This window comes from Diabrotica undecimpunctata, chromosome 3, assembly GCF_040954645.1.
Source record: "Diabrotica undecimpunctata isolate CICGRU chromosome 3, icDiaUnde3, whole genome shotgun sequence".
In the NCBI taxonomy this organism is placed as follows: Eukaryota; Metazoa; Arthropoda; class Insecta; order Coleoptera; family Chrysomelidae; genus Diabrotica; species Diabrotica undecimpunctata.
This window is the reverse complement of record NC_092805.1, coordinates 168,098,106-168,119,307: the sequence shown is the minus strand read 5'-3', so window position 1 is coordinate 168,119,307 and position 21,202 is coordinate 168,098,106. Positions and strand designations below refer to the sequence as shown.

The 21,202-nt window shown below is 34.0% G+C and overlaps 1 protein-coding gene and 1 pseudogene across 2 annotated transcripts in view; both read left to right on the top strand.

The window, feature by feature from the left end:
* unc-5 overlaps positions 1–21,202 on the top strand; it is a 912,443-nt gene that overhangs the window by 827,936 nt on the left and 63,305 nt on the right. The gene's annotated exons all lie outside the window — the stretch shown is intronic.
* Positions 3,325–3,716, top strand: LOC140437923 (histone H2A-like; annotated as a pseudogene).

Genomic DNA, 21,202 nt, shown 5'->3' with positions numbered 1-21,202 from the left:
GAAAGCGACAAAGCAACAACGAACACACATGTGCGAAATGATTCATTTTATTTATAATTTGGGTACTGATTTATGTTTCTGTTTTTGCTTGTTTAACAAAAATAAAAATATGTACAATAATCAGTTTACTGTTTTCTCACGTCTCTCTAGGATGGAACACGTCATTCACACAATGTCGATTTGATGAGACAATAAAAATGTTCGCTGCGTCTAGTAAGCGCCGTCCAAACTGAAAGACGAGCTTCCTTTGAAGTGGAATAAACCGCAACAATTTGGTTCGAGACGAGTCACGATGAAACAGTACGCAAGCGGTTTTTTCTGCCGTACACATTAACGAATATAGCGTTCGCATACCGTTTGGCTCGTATATGTGTACCGACCTTTAGATATGATTTTTAAGAGCGTGTTTTTTAAATTATATCAATTATAAACAATATTTAATATTATATACGATCACGTCCTTTTACGCGTCAATCGTATATGGAAACATCATCCACACTCTTCTTTTTATTGTAATACTTTCCTTTATCTTTACATCCTAGTGCATTTGTCTCCTTAATGTGTAGTCTTAGTGTCACCAATATTTGTGCTACCTGCTAAATGAATTGGCAGGAATGTAGCATATTGTCCCTAATTTATTCTGTTTACAGAACATACCCCTTTATTCTCTAAATGTAGCAAGTTGTCCATGTATTAAACTTCCCTGTGTATGCTTATTTGTCCTGCATAAAATCCCTGTGATGTCTACGATAAAAAAAACATCAATTAAATTCCCATACAAAACGACCATAAAGGCACCGGCAGCACAACGTACATTTTTCGGGCAGTCCACGTGACATTTACACAGTGGGGAGCAATGATACATGGCTCATTCCCATCCCCCATCTTTTTTTCCGTATTTTCGATGAACGACTGAAAAATAAAAAAAATCGGAGGGGCAGGTGAATCAAAGACAAAAAGGGAGTCCGGAACGACGAAAGGGCGGATCTCGAGTGGTCGCTGAAAGTCGGGATTTATCGCGGTGTTTATCAATTGTTTTTGTTGTTTGTGGTGTGGTTTTGCTTCGGGGGTTTCAGGCAAATGGGAGAAAGATGGTGATTATTTACATTTCAGAACGTAATTTTTTATGTAAATCTTTACATGCCGTTTATTGTACTATCAATGTGAAAAAGAATATTTTGTTCGACATTATAAAAAAATATATTTGTTGGTTAACGGGATCTCATTAAGATATGTTTTATTATAAAAGATGATCAAATCCGTCATTTGCACTCTAATCCCGTAAAGGTTACCTATTTATGCAGACTATTTATTCAGTTATTTATGATTATATCATAATTCATTATAATACAATAGATCGTCACAAAATTTCGTCTGCTTCGCTGCCTCCCACCTCGTTAAGGTACGTTTTTACTGGGGCATCTGTTGCGATCATCGTTGAGCGATCGTCGCTGAGCAATGATCGCTAAGCGATAATCGCAAGCGGAATGTTTTTACTGAAGTGATGATTTGTTTAGTAAGTTGTCCATTGTCTAGCGAACAAGTGGTTTTGTTGCAGCGATGGGCGTATGAAAAAGAAAACAATTATTGTTAAAATACCTGCTAGCAGAAAAAAAGAGGACAAAGAAATGTTAAGTGTTCCTAGATTAGAAAAACATACAATATTTAAAAGAAGACAAGAAGAGGGATACTTCAAAATTTTGATAAACAACCATTTATTAGAAGATGATGTTGTTTACACAGTTCTTCCATTTGAATGAAGTTCAGTTTGATTTTGTGTTAAGTTTAGTAAAAAAGGATATGAAAAAGTCGTCTACAAACTGTATTCCATATCCAGTGTCTTCAGAAGGAATCTCTCAAATAAAAAAATTTCAAAATCACATACAGACGCCACTATAGTCGCTCAGCGTTTGCGACTGTGCCTGCTCTCGGACCAGTCGCCAACGATCACGCTTCAGTCAAAACGGCGCCCTTACAGTCCACACAAGCGGTGCACCGCAATCATCGCATAGCGACGATCGCTCAACGATAATTGCAACAGACGCTCCAGTAAAAATGTACTTTTGACTATCAAAATCCAATCCAATCTCACCTAGATATCTAATATCGTTCGCTAAGATAAGAGGTATTTTTTACTTTTTGAGTGAGAAAAAAGGATTTAACCAGGTTTAAATTTTTTTTCAATAGAAAATCATTTCCACGTATTGGCAAGTATAAAAAATAAAAAGGATCTAAGTCCTTTTCCCTTCTTCTAAAAGAGAAACCATAAGAAATATTTATGTTTTCAATATTGTATGTTAAATTTATTATTAATTCTTGCCGTAGTCGTCTTCATAGTATCAATCCGGTTCCGAGGATGGACATTGTTTCTTTGAGCAGTATTTGTTTTTACGATTGGTAGGTTGCTAACTGCGGTAACCTCAGAGCTGCTCAATCCACCCCGCAATCACACCAGGCAGTGTTCTGTGCACTAAAAAGTATACCAAATGGGAGAAAAACAACTTAAAATAATCTGCTATGCAGACGACGTAATACTACTCTCTCAATGTGAAGATGATTTACAACGTATGCTGCACCAATTTAGTATAACCGCAAGAAAATTTAACATGTTAATTTTCCCAAAACAGACAAAATGCATGCTTACAACAGCAAATTTACTAAGATGTAAATTGGAGCTGGAAGGACAGATCATAGAACAAGTGATGTAGTTTAAATATCTAGGCATCACATTATCTAGCTACGGAAAGCTCGAAACCAAAGTGGAAGATCAAGTAAATAGAGTAAACAGAGCCGCAGACTGCCTAAATGAAACAATATGTCGAAATAAAAATATTGGGAATGAAACGAAAGGCAGAATTTACAAAACAGTCATCAGACCAATAATGACATGCGCGGCAGAAACAAGACCTGACACAGAGAGCACAAAAAGGATATTAGAAACAGCAGAGATGAAAATACTTAGAAAAATTTATGTCAAGAGAGTATGGGACAGAGCTAGAAGTACAGATATACGACGTAGATGCAAGGTGGAGAACATCAAGAACTGGGTGAAGAGTAGAATGTGGAATGAAGCCGAATGACAACAAATAGAGTAGTTAAGACGGCAAGAGACGGTTCCCCAATAAGAAGACGATCAGTAGGAAGACCACGAAAACGATGGAACGACAACTTACTGGAGGCACATTGAAAAACATACAGAGCCATGTCTATACAAAAAGAAGAAACAGTAGAAATTTATTATTCTACAAAAAAATGCTTATTCCCTTAAGTTTTCCTTTGTGAAACCTGCCAATGAAATTAATGCTAATAGTAGAAATTTAAAACATGTCTGAACGTTGTAAAGGTGGCAAAGTGAAGGGAAAAGCAAATTCCCGATCAAATTATTCTGGTATACAGTTTCTGATTGTTGGTATTCATCGTTTATTGAGTAAAGTAAATTATGCCGAAGAAGATCGTGTATACTGGGGAGCTGTTATGGAATGTCTAGATGCTGAAGTCTTGGAATTGGCGGGAAAGCTCAGCTAGAGATAACAAGAAGTCCCGTATAATTCCAAGTCATTTACTGTCGGCTATAAGCAATAACGAGAAATAAAACAAGTTGCTCTCTGGAGTTAAATCGCTCATGGCGGAGTACTGTCCAATATTTACCAGTATTATTACCTAAGAATACCAAAAAGAAAGCTTACTATTATCCCTTTTTATATAAAGTAAAATAATCTTTGTCATAATATAATCTTTACTTTGAAATATCAGTTGACTCCATAAGTTTCTAGCATAAAACATGAATAAGAATATTATCTGTCTGAAATAACCAAACTGCAATTGCGACCATTAGTAGATAAAATAAATATCGTAGGGTTAGTCAACCTTGTAAAAATATTATATTTGTAATTATATTCTTTAAACATCTTGTTTCTCCTTCAATTATGATATCTCGTACTTTTTTTTTCTACTACTATAAATTCATTGAAATACAAAAAAACCCACATCTGGCATCCAAATGGCAAGCTCAAATTCGCGTGACGAATGTCTCGAGAGCTAGGAGATCACGAGAATTGATCATCAAACCTTTTCCGTCTTTCATCTCTGATGTATGCGAATGGATAACTTCTAACGTAACAATGCTCTCTACTCCACACGCCGTGCAGAGGAATGGTGGACGCTTGAATGGACCTGATAACTCGTCTTTGTGTGTGAATCCGACGGCGCTGTAATACTTTCCTACACCTGTTACCATTTCGAGCACCGTTGTCATATTTAACAAAATTCCTAAGAAGTGCTGAATATTTTTTCTAGCTTGCTGACTGCTACTGTGAAACCAAAGAAATAGTATATATAACTAAATATTAAAGTTTCGAGTAATGATATAGCTTTCCTGGAAAGTTGATTCTTTAATCATAGATAATTATATGTCGTTTCATTTTGTGCTTTTAAGTAGCTAATAAGTAATTTACACACAATTTATGATGAGATTATTTAGCAAATACTTCAAAGTTCACTGAAGATGACGTTCATTGTGAACAATGTGAAAAATTGTAACCCATTGTAATTTTTATTTAATGTTTCATTAAATATACACCAATTACATTAAAAGTTTTTATTTCATTTACTTCAAAAAGCAGACAAGTGCTGTGAAAACAAAAAAAAAGCAATGGTAGTCAATTTCCAAAAGATCTAAAAGAGACTCAAAAAATGTGTCTCACAAGTAAAGGTGAAGAAATATTAGGGATATATAAGAGAGAAATTTTAAGAATAATTAGGGGACCAATATTAACGCAAAATGGAGAATTGAGGAGACTAGGGAAAGACAGAATTGCGACAACTGTGAACTACTGGATAAAATATCGTTTCGCTGGAATACAAACACACTTAATGGGGTAGAAACAGTGAGAATCATCAAAATCCATCAAAGTATTGAAAACAAGAAACTCAATAGAACTGCTTAAGTAGAAAAATGGAATAGAATGCCGAGTGAATTACCGCAATAAACGAATCAGAAGAGCTCTACGAGATAGAAGTCACCATTCATCTAGGAATGGGTATACTTAATGATAATTGGTTAATGACAAAACTGTGTTAAAACAAATTCCTAGTTTTGCAACTAATTGTAAACAACTAGACGTTAACAATTCAGAGCAATGTTACCAACAGTTCCAGCGCCATAGGCAGGAATTTTGGCATCATTTTGAGCCAATAAATGGGACATAAATACATTACTTCACTACAAACTCATACTTTTAGCTGACAAGTGTTAATCTATCGTATACTACAAAAACACTAGAATTACTAGGGAACTGTACAAAATCAATATACTTGGGGGTAAAATTGGACCGTACTCTTACATTTAAAGGTCATTGCGAAGACACAAAGGCAAAGATTTCCTCAAGAAATAATATAATACGGAAGCTAATTGGAATAATTTAAGAGCTCTCAGCCAAGTAACATAATAACATCAGGTATAACTTTTTGTTTCTCTGCAGTAGAATATTCAGCTCCAGTTCGAAATCGCTCTGGTCCGACGTTGACGACGCCATAAACCAGACGACCCAAATAATATCTAGGTGGTTGAAACCTACTCCAATTCATCACTTATACCCGATGATATGAATTACTCCTCCAAACATCAGAAGGGAAATTATTTCTGAGTCCTAGAAGAAGAAACAAGATTGAAATTCCATAGGAACTTCATAAGTACCACGCCTTCTATCAAAATTACCAGTAAACGACGTCGCCTACAGCTTTGGAGAGAAGTGTTGGTTGCTGGAGCTTTTAAACGAAAAGATATTTTCAGGCCATCAATTATCCTACACCACATGGAGGTCTGATATAGGTTATAGACCTATATCGTTGCTCAGTCAAGTATACAAACTTTTTATGAGAATTATTAACAACCGGTTAACCTACAAAATGGACAGTTACCAACCGGTTGAACAGGCTGGCTTCCGCAAAGGATATAGTACATCAGACCATCTGCTGACAATGAGAACATTGATAGAGAAGGCAAATGAATACCAACTACCCGTATTTCTTGCCTTCGTCGACTATGAAAAGGCGTTTGATAGTATCGAGATGTGGGCCATAGAACAAGCTATTAATAATTGTAGAATAGATTCGAGATATAGGCAACTAATACATAATATATATGAAAATGCAACTATGATAGTACGACTAGACGAAACTACAAATCCCATCCCCATTAAGAGAGGAGTGAGACAAGGAGACGTAATATCGCCAAAGTTTTTCAACCTAGCCCTAGAAGACGTCTTCAAAACTACAAATTGGTCAACCTATGGCATTAACGTTAATGGCAACACGTTAAAATAACCTCAGATTCGCTGATGACAGTGATTATAGCGAGCACATTCGAGGAACTGCAAATTATGATGGGGAAACTAGCAGCCACCTCCCAATACGTCGGCCTAAAAATGAATATGAAAAAAAACAAAAATAATGACAAACACAGATGACCCCAGACGTATAACTATAAATGGCAGTGAGATAGAACAAATCCAGGAATATATCTACCTAAGCCAAATCCTGAGACTTGACAAAGAGAACTAAAGTGCGGAAATTACTAGAAGAGCAAGACTAGTATGGGCAGGATTTGGAAAACTTAGTTGGATACTTAAGAACCGCAAAATACCCCAATACTTGAAGAGCAAGGTGTTCAACCAATGCATCCTTCCTATCATGACATATGGATGTCAAACCTGGACCCTAGCCAAGGCAAACATGAATAAACTAGCCACAATGGAAAGAGCAATGTTAGGTATACGACTGTCGGATAAAAAGAGGAACGACTGGGTAAGATCCAAAACAAAAGTCGAGGACATAGCAACAAAAATTGCCAAACTTTAATGGAGCTTCGCGGGCCACACTGCTAGACAAAAAGACCAACGTTGGAATACTACAATACAACATTGGAGACCTTACGAAAGTAAACGGCCAAGAGGAAGACACAGATGAGATGGGTTGATGACGTTAAAAGAATAGCCCGAACAAATGGGAAATATGTTGCTCAGGATAGAGACCGATGGAAGGAGTTGGGAGAGGCCTATGTCCAAACATGGACAACAGAAGGCTAAGAAAAAGAAGAAGACATGGAGGTCTCTTAATAGACTCGAACCGACATGTCACGTTGTAGGTCAAATATTAACAGATGAGGCTGTATAGAAGATGACAAGTGAGATTTCGGTGAATTGCAAAATCCCGAACATCTATTGGTTTTGACGGACTTAACTTAGTCATATCCTTAAACGTTATCTGGACACGAATAATAATCATTTCACAAGTTGTATCTCAACAATGCACCATTTATCAGAAATGTTTACGCACGTATTTGTAAACGTGTTTTTACTATATCAATTGAGGAAACCAGAATCTATTTTCATGAGTGAATTGCTACAACTATATTACGAAAATTGGCAACGTAGCTATAGTACGTTGGTTGCACTCCTCTAATAATTAAGAATGACGAGAGTTCCATTGTATTCTAAAATAGACTAGGATGGTTCAAATTAGTAACACATTGTGTAGATTTTTTCGAGATTTGCCGTAGACTATTTAAATTTATTTGATGTATCAACGGACTTAATGAGCAGGCCTGGTCGCTGATGTATGTTTATTCACGGTTAGAGTGACAACGTGAATTAAATGAGGTTATTTAATTTTATATACGTACCTAATTTTCTTTTTTATTCGCTCGTTTGGGACCGTAGTAAATTTCTATGAAGGTAAAACTGTTTCTTTTTCCATGTTCATTATGTCAACGTTGGAAATAAAAAAGCTTATATGTTATTTAACTTTAAAAAAATGTTTTCCTTTTCTATACAAGGCGACAATTTGAAAACTTCCCATTGTTAATACCTTTACTCTCATAAAAATTGTGAAATTTTCATTGGTACGTAATTTCCGTTTATTAATTGTTGTTTTTGTAAATCTTATCGATAGGACTTAGTCTCCACGATAATGTCTTGAAAGTTGCCATTCGGGTTTTTATCGCTCTCGTACTTGATTTCACAATCAGATTTATCTTCTAAATTCAAGGTATTGGTAATTAGTTTAAGTTCCTCTTGTATCAAAGGTAAAGGTAAAGGTAAAGATACGTGACGTGACCTTTAACACATCACTGAAAGCAGTGTTGACAGCAGAGCAGCTTTAAATAATCAAAATATCTTACAATTAACAGATCTGTGGTCTCTGAAATACTCCACATGGGGTTTAAAGGTTTAGCCAAAAATGCTCAACAACTTTTAACAATTTATTGTATTGTTAATTCAGGTTTACTTATTAGTTTTAACTTTGGAGCGATATTGCCTTTTTCAACCGATGTTTTCTCTGGTTCTTGATTATAAGCCATCCTTTTTTCTTTAATTATTTGTATCACATATAGTCCTTTTCCATCATATTGATAGCACATTATGTATGCAAATCCTCAACAGGTCAAAAAACCATAGGCGTCACCCTATACTTGTTTCGAAATAAATAAAAAAAATTAATATTTTAAGATGCCGTCATCAATTCATTATCTTTTAAAAAAATCTTCTGTAAAATAAGTGTCCACTAATCTCACTATACCTTTTTTGTGCGTAAAAAACGTCGGTATATATGCCACACGATTATTGTTAATTATACACGGGTGATTAACGAGAGAATTCAATGTTTCACGAAATAAATTAATGTAAACAGTAATTTAAAGGTGATTATTGTTTTCTATACAAGTTATCGCCTGACACAAAAAGAATACCTTCTTTGAACGATTACCTGGAATTACTGATAAGGCTTCACTAATGATAGTTTAAGTAGTTTTTATGCCACATTACAGCTTATGCCAATAATATAAATTAGAAATTGTTTGTATCTTCCATTTAGTTTGTAGATGTACATTGTTCATGTCTTACCTACCTACATTTTTGGTGTCGATATTTTGTTATTTGCATTTAAAAATGACGTCGACAACAGGTTTTATCCCGGTTAAGTGTAGTTTTAAAGGTGCCTTCAGTCTAAGAGAGAAAAATATAATATTAAATGTACACGATGCACGTGTACATCAACGCCCTTTAAGTAATGTTCGTGAAATCGTTGACATGTGTTCAAATATGACAGGGGTTGGAGAAGCAACAATTTATAGATTCCTAAAAGAAAGAAAAGGAGGAACTGTTTCATCTCCCAAGAAGAGTGGAGGGAGTAAACCCTTGGAAATTGAAGAAATACATAAAAACATGATAAGACACAGCGTCCACTCATTTTTTTTTAACAAAGAATTTCCAACATTGGACAAAATCCAAACATTAATTAGAGAAAACGAAGAGTTACCAATCATAAGCAACAAGAAATTATGGGGACTATTGAGAGAGATGGGATTTCGTTGGCAAAAGAATAGAAGAAAATCCGTTTTAATTGAAAAAGATTACATTGTATGTTGGAGACGAGATTATCTAACTAAGAACTATTAAAAAGTACCGAGAAGAAGGGAAAACAATTTTTTATTTGGACGAGACTTGGCTAAATGAAGGTCATACTGTACCATATCTATGGGTTGATACAAATGTGAAAAGTTCCCGTCAGGCATTCATCGAAGGTGTATCTACTGGAATAAACAATATTCCCGTTGGAAAAGGACGAATATTGGAAACCCATATTGGAAACGAATACGGTTTTGTCAATGGTGGATTATTAAGTTTTGCCTCAAAATCAACCAAAGATTACCACGAGGAAATGACTGCTGACGTTTTTGAAGAATATTTTGAGCAAATGTTGGATTTAATTCCAAAAAATTCTGTAATAGTCATGGATAATGCTAGTTACCATTCAAGACTAGCAGAAAAATTGCCAACAACAGCATGAAAAAAAGAAGAGATAATCGAATGTTTGGATAAACACGCAATTGAGTACAAGGAGAATTCGACAAAAAAGGAATTATTACCGATTGTAAGGCAACATAAAGCAGCTTATAAAAAATATATAATTGATGAAATGGCATTAAACCGTGATGTAATTATTTTACGTTTACCCCCATACCACTGTGATCCGAATCCGATAGAAAATATATGGTCTCAAGTAAAGGGTGAAGTCGGACGCAACAACAGAACTTTTAAATTAGAAGACGTACAACAATTATTAGAACATTCCTTATCAAAAGTAACTCCAGAAAATTGGAAAAATGCTGTTAGTCATGCTCACAAGGAAGAAAATAAAATGTGGAATTTGGATAATATGACTGATGCAATGCTGGAACCGGTAATAATTAACATTGAAGTTGAAGATTCCTTAGATTCTGAAGAAAACAGTGAATCTGAAATGGAATTTGATTAAAATAATATTCATTTTTTTTACAAATCGGCCCCTGTTACGGCCACAAATTATTTTATATATAACCAATAAAATAAACATCTTACATTTCTTGCAAATTCATTAGTACCTGTTAATCTCCATCACTCCGACACTGGCAACTTTATTTAGGGATTAGTAATCCTCAAAACTATTGTATTCTATTCTGCTTCAACCTTTATACCTGGTGGTCATACTCAATTTTAAATTGTTTTCCTATATACTTCTGTAAACTTGTTGACAAATATCTATTTTTCATTGAGTCACCCGTGTCAACAGTTTAGGGATTTGCATACATAATGTGCTATCAATATGATGGAAATGGACTATAGTAAAGATGGTTAGTAGATTTTTTTTCTTCAATTATTTGTATCATGTAGTAAAGATGGTTGGTACAATCTATTTAATCGCTTGAAATCTTGCCTGTGTTGATCTTACTGTTATTATTTTTCTCATCCTAAATTAAATATACTGAATTGTAGATTTGTTTCATATAAATCAAAAACAATATTTATAAATCAATAGTGTCGCTTATTTACATGCAGATTCCAGAAAATACGCCCTTCCTTTGGGCTAGACTAATACGAAACGTCATCGACTTCCTACATATCATTCCCATACCATCAATTCGCCATCTGCATATAAATGAATAACACGCAAAACAAAAACTACGCCGGTTGCATCATTTTGTTCTTCCTGGCGCGAGATTAGAGATCGGTGATAAATAATTCATTATTTTGTTTCCATTCCAACAAGAAGGATAGAGAGAAAGAGATGTATTTCTAACTGTGTGAGATATCTTGCAGTGTTTATTTTCACGATTCGCCAAGATATCATCTCGAAAAAGGTATAAATTATCCAGCTAGCGGTAGCTTTTTATAAAAATTTGCATTGTATTAACTAAAACACGCTATACGGGGTGTTTATTATGCAACAGGTAATTGCGAAGGTGAATGAATTACTGGGAAATTGATGCTGCTTGGAAATATTTTTATAGATGTAATCGTGTGTGTGTAATAGATCTAATTTCTGTTCAAAGTCTGTTTAGTTTTTGTTTTGGACGGGTATTTCTTGGTATTCTTCGACTTCTTCATTCGAATTCAACGAATGGATGACGGACGAAATTATGGATCTAATGGAAAAGCGAAGGCAACATAAACAACAACGTAATCAAGACAAATACAGATACACAAAGAAATTCGCCAGAAAATTAAGAAAGCAAAAGAACGTTGGATGGTGGAAAGGTGCAACGAAATAGAAAAATTGCAGGAAAAAGGAGATAGTTTTGGACTACATAAGAAGATCAAAGAAATATCGAATATACACAAAAGCCACCACAGAACAAGAATACGCAACGACAGAAACGAATACATAGAGTCAGAAGAGGAGATAGCAATGGCGTGGAAAGAATACGCAGAAAGACTTTTTAATGAGGAAAGACCAACACAACCAACGCGCAAACTTCCTTCCGAAAACTTATCAGGGCCATCAATAATGCGAAGTGAAATAGAATATGCAGTTAGAACCACAAAGATGCATAAAGCAACAGGTCCAGATGAAATTAATATAGAAGCAATAAAACTACTAGACGAGGAGAATATCGAAATCTTGGTAAAGCTGTTCAATAGAATTTATGATACTGGTTACATTCCGCGAGAATGGCTGCAGTCATCCTTTGTGATGATCCCAAAAACAGCTAATGCCACAAAATGCAATGAACACCGCTTAATCAGTTTAATGAGTCACTTGCTGAAACTCTTCCTTAGGATATTACACTCAAGAATGTACAAGATACTAGAAGAACTTAGCGGGTCAACACAATTCGGTTTTAAGGGAGGACTAGGAACAAGAGAGGCAATTTTATGTTTGATCACCTTAATACAAAACTGTTTAGATCAACGAAAAGATGTCTACCTCACCTTCATCGACTACGAGAAGGCATTTGACAATGTTAAACATGATATCATGATGGAACTACTACATAGGGCCAACATGGGCCAGAAGGAGATCAGAATTATTCAGAATCTATACTGGAACCAAATGGCAAAGGTGAGGATTGATCAAGACCAATATACGGATGAATTTGAAATCCGGAAAGGTGTCCGCCAAGGCTGCATACTCTCTCCGATGCTTTTTAATTTATATGTTGAAAATATATTTGCGGAAGCATTAGAAGACACGGAATTAGGCATTAAGGTGAACGGCATACCAATTAGCAACCTACGCTATGCGGACGACACAGTGATTATAACTGATAATTTGGAAGATCAGCAGTTATTACTTGATAGGGTGAATAGCATAGGTAAAAAATATGGCCTCAAAATCAACATTTTGAAAACGAAATATATGGTCATTAGCAGAAACCTTCCAGAAAACCCGATAATATGCATAGGTGACGATCGCGTAAAACGCGTGAAAACTTTTAAATACCTTGGTACCACAATCAATGACCAATCGGATCCACAACAAGAGATAAAAACCATGGCAAACAAATGGCAAGACAAGCTTTTGTGAAATTCAGACCGCTCCTATGTAATCAAAACCTAAATTTCGAAATACGCTACAGACTGGTCAAGTGCTACATATGGTCCATCTTGCTTTATGGCATGGAAACGTGGACTTTGAAAAAAACATCTATCAACAAACTTGAAGCATTTGAAATGTGGTCATTGAGAAGAATGATGCGCATACCTTGGGTGGATAGAGTTCGAAACGATGACGTCCTTAAGAGAGCCGGCGTGGAAAGAGAACTCTTTGAATTAATTAAAAAACGCAAGATTGGTTACATTGGGCACATATTGAGAGGAGCAAAATATGAAATACCACAGTTAATCCTACAAGGGAAGATCGAAGGTAGGAGAGGAGCCGGCCGCAAACAATTATCCTGGTTAAGGAATATTAAAGAATGGACAGGAATACACAATACAGGCGAGCTGTGTCACGCCGCCAAGAACAGAATTCTAGTAATGAGATAGTCGCCTACGCACTTTGGTGTATGGCATGTTAAGAAGAAGAAGATGAAATTCAAATTTAAAAATATACGAATTTTCCATAAAGAAATTTCCACTTCAAATTTGTTTATGTAATATAACAAAATCATAATAATCATACTAATTAAGGATTATCAAAAAAATTAGCGAGTTTATCTGTGTACTGTTGGCAAGATTACTTGCATTTACTGCTTCTTTTTCAGAACACATTACCCCATGTAAAATAATTTCATACCATCAAGCAAAAGACATAATTTGCTCAAAGAACGCAAAACATTAAGTCGAACATAATTTGCAAACTTCAATTTTTACGACTTCGATGCGGCAACACTATAACATTTACCAGTTTTTATTCTCCCACATAGAAATTTTGCATGTTTTCCCGTAATTACCGTCAAGTTTGAGTAAGAGGTTATGACAGGCTCGATACTCAAACTTCTTAATCAAATAATTCAACTAAAATGAGGTAAACGTATAATGTAAATACGGCTTCGGCGAAGTTGAAAGGTCATCGTTCCATCCACGTCGTGTGGAATGATTATATGTCCGTCAGTCTGTTATTAGACTTGTGATTAATATTCCGGAATTGAACGTACTTATTTTCATTACGAGGGCGTTCGTTTTCAATTATTTCAAGAAATCTTAAGAATTAGTACCACATGTGGATTAAAAGTAACTTTTCTGTTAGCACTAAACTACAAACTAAAAAAAAACACTTTATTAGGCTTTTGGGCTTGCAAATTGGATGTCTTATTCCGAAAAACGCTTTCTTTTAAAGGTAAATGCGCGTTATTGGTCGTAACTAGAAGTGCGTAAAGTACCTTCAGTAACAACCTCCATTCATTTAATTTTGGACTTATTATTTTTGGTATTTCTTCTATAAATAATTATAGAAACATCCTTTTTTATATTTGTTGAAATTTCTAATAAATTTCTCTACGCTCATGAGTTTTTAGTGCTATTCAAACACATGGCTTCTAAAACTTTTTGTATTTTTTAATTTTACAAATTTTTCTATGCACTATTTCGTCAATATATCAATAATTAATGGATTCGACCGTTACTTGATGGAAATTCATTTTATGTAACAATAAAACACTGAAAACTTTGTTTTCAAAACTTTCACAAAATTTATCTTTTTGTCTTTAATGAAATAGATTTAGGAGGGGAGAACTGTTTGTCTCAAATTGGTCATTCAGAATTATATCTGTGTTTTTAATTTGTCAATTTCCATAGATTCTAACAAAGATAGCTTTAGGCCTTTATTTTGAATGTGAAGAATTTGAAATTCGTCATTAAAAGAATGATTATGATCTAGAAGGTGAAGTGCGTATGTAGAATCTGTTTTTCTATTATTGAAAGCCCTTTTATGTTCTTCTATTCGTTTATTAAAATTTCTACCAGTTTGACCGATGTAAGTTTTTGGGCATTCGCCACAGTTAAGTTTGTATACACGACTGTGTAAGTGCTTTTTATTTTGGCTCTTGCTGATTTTAATATATTTGCCTAAGTTGTTTTTTGTTCTCTAAGCTGGTGTTATTCCTTTCTTTTTTATGTGTTTGGCTATTTTTGTGGATATTTTGCTTGTATATGTAATCGAGCAGAAGGTACTGGGTTTTTTCTCTGAAGGTGGAAATACTAATTTCAAGGCTTTCTTGTGTAGTTTTTGATTTAAAATTTTATTAATTGTTTGTTCTTTGTATTCATTATTTACTGCTAATTGCTTAATGATATTTAATTCTGTCTGTTTATTGGCTAGTGTTTTAAAAAACTAAATAATCTAATTTGCGATAGTAAAAAACCCTATTCATTATACGAAAAGTTTTTCGAACCATAATTTTTTCAATAGATTTGTAAATTTAACAGATACTAAATTTAGTAATAGCGAGATACTTTTAGAGAAAGTATTTAAACACAACTTGCCTCAACATAATAATCAGAAAACTTTAGAATAAATAGGTGTAGAATGTGAAGTAGTATTAAACAAAACTGCTAACAATATCGAAAAAAGTATAATTGCAAAATCTATTACGGATGCGTGTAGTGAAACCAAAGATTCCTGTTACAAAGAGAATAAAACAGCCATTTTAATTAAAAATAAATCAATAGAAAACAGCATAGTGTTTACAACAGCAGACAAAGGTAACACTACTATTGCTTTAGATAAAATAGAATATAATAACAAAACAATAGAATTTTTAAATAATCAAAATATTGAAACGGTATTCAAAGATCCGACAGAAAAGTATCAAAAACAAATTAAGCTAGCGTTAAAAAATTCCAAATCAATAGTAAATCCAACAGAACAGAAATACCTCAATATCATGAACCCACAGCCTCCTAAATTATACTCTTTTCTTAAACTACACAAACCGGATCACCCAATAAGACCTGTAGTTTCTTTTTATACAGCTCCGTCATATAAACTTCCAAAAAAACTGTTAGAGATTATTTTAGAACACACTACATTTTGACATAAATTTACCATAAAAAATACAATAGAACTAGTTAATAAAATTCAACATTTTCAATTACCTAACAACTCCAGGTTAATTTCATTTAACGTAAAAAATCTTTTTTCTAGGATTCCTCCTACAGAAACTTTCCATAATTTTTTTAGATTTAAAAATTATCAGACTTAAAAACAAACATGACTTCTCCATATTTCATAAACCTACCCATACTGACACGACTATACACAATATATCATCCTATCCTACACAAAATAAACTGGCAGCCTATCATAGTATGTTACATAGACTAACAGAAATTCCGATGTCAAAATACAACTTTGAGACAGAATTAAATATCATTAAGCAAATAGCACAAAACAATGGATACAACAAACAAACAATTAATACAATTTAAAATCAAAAACTACACAAGAAAGCCCTGAAATTAGTATTTACACCACCAGAGAAAAAACCCAGTACCTTCTGATCGATTACACATACAGGCAAAATATCAACAAAAATAGCCAAACACATAAAAAAGAAAGGAATTCTTTCCCAGCTTTCAGAACAAACAACAACTTAGACAAATATATAAAAAACAACAAGATCCAAAATAAAAAGCACTTACACAGTAGTGTATGCACACTTAAATGTGACGACTGCCCAAAAACTAACATAGGTCAAACTAGTAGAAATTTTAATAAACGAATAGCAGAACATAAAAGGGCTTTCACACAGAAAAACAAATTCTACATACGCACTTCACCTTCTAGATCATACTTATTCTTTTAATGACGAATTTCAAATTCTTCACATTCAAAATAAAGGTCTTAAGCTATTTTTGTTAGAATCTATGGAAATTAACAAATTAAAAAACACAGATATAATTCTGAATGACCAACTTGAGGTAAACAGTTCTCCCCTCCTCAACCTATTTCATTAAAGACTATATAGTGTAAACGCATGCCAAAAATAGATCACTTGAGAAAGGCACTCTGCCGAAACATCTGTAGCGATAAGATTTTATAATAAATTTTGTAGAAGTTTTGAATACAAAGTTTTCAGTGTTTTATTGTTACAATATATTTAAACTGGATTTTGTTTATTTTGTGATTACTAATATTTTTCTTTTTGATATCAATATAAAAATACTTCTCCCCTAACTTGTTTAAGAGAATATTTTCCATGGTTTAAAAATTTTCTTTGTTCATTCACAATACTATACAATCTTGACAACATACTGGTGATTTGACACGCATTTAGCAGCAAAAATCTGATATATTTTTTTAAATATGTGGGTAACGTCCTTCAATTAATTATTTAATTGTTTTATAAAAAACAATGTCGTTCCATTCAAATTTTCTGACGGAATCGCTTTAAATTCTCCACTCGGAGAGATATCGAATCAAAAACAATGAAATCCCAAATATATGACACACGCTTCCCTCTGAGATTGACGCACGAAATTCAATAATGCACAAACACAATATTTTTGCTCATAAGTATGTCACCAAAGTGATCTGTAGCTGTCAGGGTGGGTAGCGCATCGTCCCTTCCGAAATATCGAAAATCACCCTTATCCCGGAATTCGAGGGAATGCTGACTGCACTCTCCCTGTGCCGAGCATTTCCTGTTGGGAATTCCCTTCGGTTTCGGAGACTCTGCTAATTGCTCCTTCATTGATGGGCTCATCCTATCCCTCGCCTTCCGATTGGGGATGATTTAGTTGCCATGTGTCTCGGTTCAAGTTTCTATTCTTTATTTCCATTTCAAGACTTTTTATATTCGCGAATCATTGGCGTATCTTTATCCCGTATACATAGCACTTTGTTATCTCTGTCTAAAACTTTTGATGTACAGTCATAATTATATGATTATCTATTATATTTAATATATTTGTGGTTTATTCTGATTAAAGTTTAAATATAATAAATACCAAAGAAATGCCACAAGAAAATAATTGCCAGAAGCATATGACCATTTCCGACTTCTTCCATTATATATAGTGTATGGTCTTTAGAATAAAATCGTAAATGATACTGGAATTTGCTAATGTCTTTTTGACAAAACTTGTATAGTTTCTGTTTGTGATTGACTTACAAATAGTTTTTAGAATATCTTTTCTCTAACAACAATGGCACATTTTTGGCATCACTGCGTCCATACACGTGAATTTAAATACTGTAAAATCAAAACTGCTAATTTTTTAGGCATGGGTTGAATCGATTAAAACAAACTTCATTTTTATTATGTTTGTGATATACAAGATAACAAATTGAAAACTGACTCTTTAATTTTGTAAATAATGATATTGATGATGAAATAATGATATAATGATGATAATATGACAAATCGGAGAGGACAATTCTGTGTTCATGTGGTGTGGGAACCTTCAGTGAATATTGTTAGTTCTCTTAAGATATTTACACTCGGAAGTTTTTAAACCATCATTTAGTAGATATTAAAGTCGCTCATCATAAAAGCGATGAAAAAACGAGGAAGCAAAAGTTTTCATTATCATCATCATCATCATTATCATCATCATCGTCATCATCATCATCATTGTTATCATCATGGTGCTACAGCCTGTAAAGGGCATCAATTCTCTAAACCCCTATTTGCCATTCTGCTCTGGCAGTCTGCAGAATGTCCCTGATCCTATATAGGCCAAACAAATCGTAGAATCAAAAACAGGATTTATGAACATTCCAATAATTCTGACTCAATTTCAGCTCTAGGTCAACACCATCTTCATGCAGGTCACAAAATTGATTTTGAAAATTCCAAAACCATAGCCTCCATCCACTTCTATAAACCAAGAGACCTCGCATAAAGAAAATATCGTCCGCTCCACCCGTAAATCAAAATCCTACTGTCAGAAATGTTCGCACCAACCCCCGCGTCAATCTCCACGGTAACCCTCACCCCAACCTCCACCTAAACCACGTCACCATCGACTGTATAAATGACCCCTCCTCTATTCCCAGCACTAGTAATGCATTGGTTAGTGATCAGTGTAGTAGTGTCTCGCGGCTCGGGAGACTGAGACCTCGGCAGCCCTGAAGAAGACATCAGAGAGGATGTCGAAAGCTCGGCGGAATGATAATCGACGCGGTTCAACCTGAAAGACTGTTGAGTTTAATAATAATTCCTGTAATAGTATTAATCTTAGCTCTAGGTTTATTTGTACTAACCGCGGAAACCTTTCGGAACATTATATATATTGTCTAAGACCAGTTTCTATTTCGAATTCGTCTGATATGGTGCTGCCTATTCTGATTGTTGTATTATGCCTGCCAGATCAGGGATAAGTATCCGACAATTACAATAACGCGCTCGTAGATTGCAATTTATTTATTCAATTATTTATACTTTTAATAGTGCCAAAATGTTTCTTTTGACATTAGTTCATACGCATTACATCAACCTCCGAACACGAACCTTCCTTTATGATGGTTTAGTTGACTTAAAAAATCCAGAACTGGTGACTATTAAAAGTTGGGAAACTGGCATAAATCCGTTGATTAAAACTTCGAAAAGCCACTTCGGCTTTTGATTAGGACTTATGGCACTTGCGTTACAAGCTAATAACAACCAATTAGTCCTAATGAATACAGGATAATCCAAAAATAATGACCGCGCACTGCCGATAAATTAGGCGTTGTTCGGTTTATCCGAATCGTTGCCAGTGTCGTAGAATAACGAACGTAACTTCTTTTAAAAATAAAGAAATTTTTTTGATGTGAGATGTCATAATGCATTTTTTGTTCTTCGTAGAAATACGTGTCCAAATGTACATTATTTATTCTGTTACGAAAATCCGTAGTATCTATTAGATACAATATTATCAAATTCATCCTGCGGTCGATCCAAGGCATGCTTGACATAGAGTCTATTTTATTAAATATCTTGAAAGCATTATTTTGACGTTTTTGGTAAAGTATACGGATACCTGAGGTGGATAGGGCATGTAATGCGGATGAAACAAAATGACCCGGCTAGAAAAACGCTCCTTGATAAACCAATTGGTCAGAGAAGAAGAGGAAGACCCAGAACAAGGTTCCTTGATAACATCGATGAAGACATAAGAAATATGGGAATACGTCTTTGGCGAAGAAAGGCGATGGATAGGGACGACTGGAGAGACATTATTGAGGAAGCTAGGACCCACGCAGGGTTGTAAAGCCAGAATGATGATGATTAGACTTCGGCAAATATGCATATTGCATATTTTGCATATTGTGCACATTTTATGCAAATATTTCATATTTTGGCATATTTGTATAAAAGTTTGCATAAAGTGCATAAAAGTTCAGATTTTTATACTGTATTTGAAAATTTTTAAACATACCAATTTATTTCAATTCTTGTATAAAATTTTGTAGTCATTTTAATCAAGAAATGATCTAAGTACGTAATCTCTACAGGTACAAAACATTTACAATTTCAAAGAAGATCAATTTAAGACATTCTTCAACAACATCCTCAACATTCTTAGAAAGTCTCGGTCACTGAGGCATTCAGTTATTGGATAATCGCTAAGGGTTAGCTCATTTGCATTTTATGATCTAATCCCCAAATCCATCTACAATTTATTGTATCTTAACAGCAGGTAAACGGCTAATAGTTTTGTTCCTAATTTAGGGATTTTCCAAAATCTCCCAGTTTATCGAATTAGGTACCTAAACATTTCTAATTTGATGCTCAGATTTGTAAATCATTTTTGTTTTGATATTCAAAGCGTAAACACTCGTTGTGCGTAACAAAAAGGAAGATTGTGATTTTATAATGCCTAAAACAACCAGTGCTTCAACTTGGATTAAACCTTATAAAGAGCTGTCTATGGATATGGGAAAAATCTACTGTTCAGTCTGTGGCAAAATTGTAAGTATCTAATATTTTCTATTAAATATCTAATATTTCATACATACAGGGTGTTTCCAAATGACACTTACAACGTTTGACTGTAGATACTTCTCGAAAAATTGAACAAAACGATATAGTTAATGAGGGATCAAACTTATTTACTTTTCGAGATACAGGGTATTAAAATTAAAAAAAATTAAATTCTTTTAACAACAATAACTTTAAAACCAATAAACGTATTTACTTGAAATTTAGTACTCGTAGGTTGTTTTTAAATGAAAAATAGCTTCCTTTAGTGAGAAAAAATTGTCCATGGTACAATACAATGGTGTGTATTTAGAAAAATTTTTCACCTTTACTTTTTTTATGAAGTCAGCTATTCTAAAACACAATTATTTTTATTGTAATTGAATTAACAAAAAAAAAACTTTTGTTGAATTTTAAAATAAGTTATATGATGTACTAATGGTTAGTAACAAAAACTATATGTGGATTAAATTTGTGGATTAATACTGCATTTAAAACACTTAGCGAGTGTTTTTTTTCCAAACCAGTTATTTGATT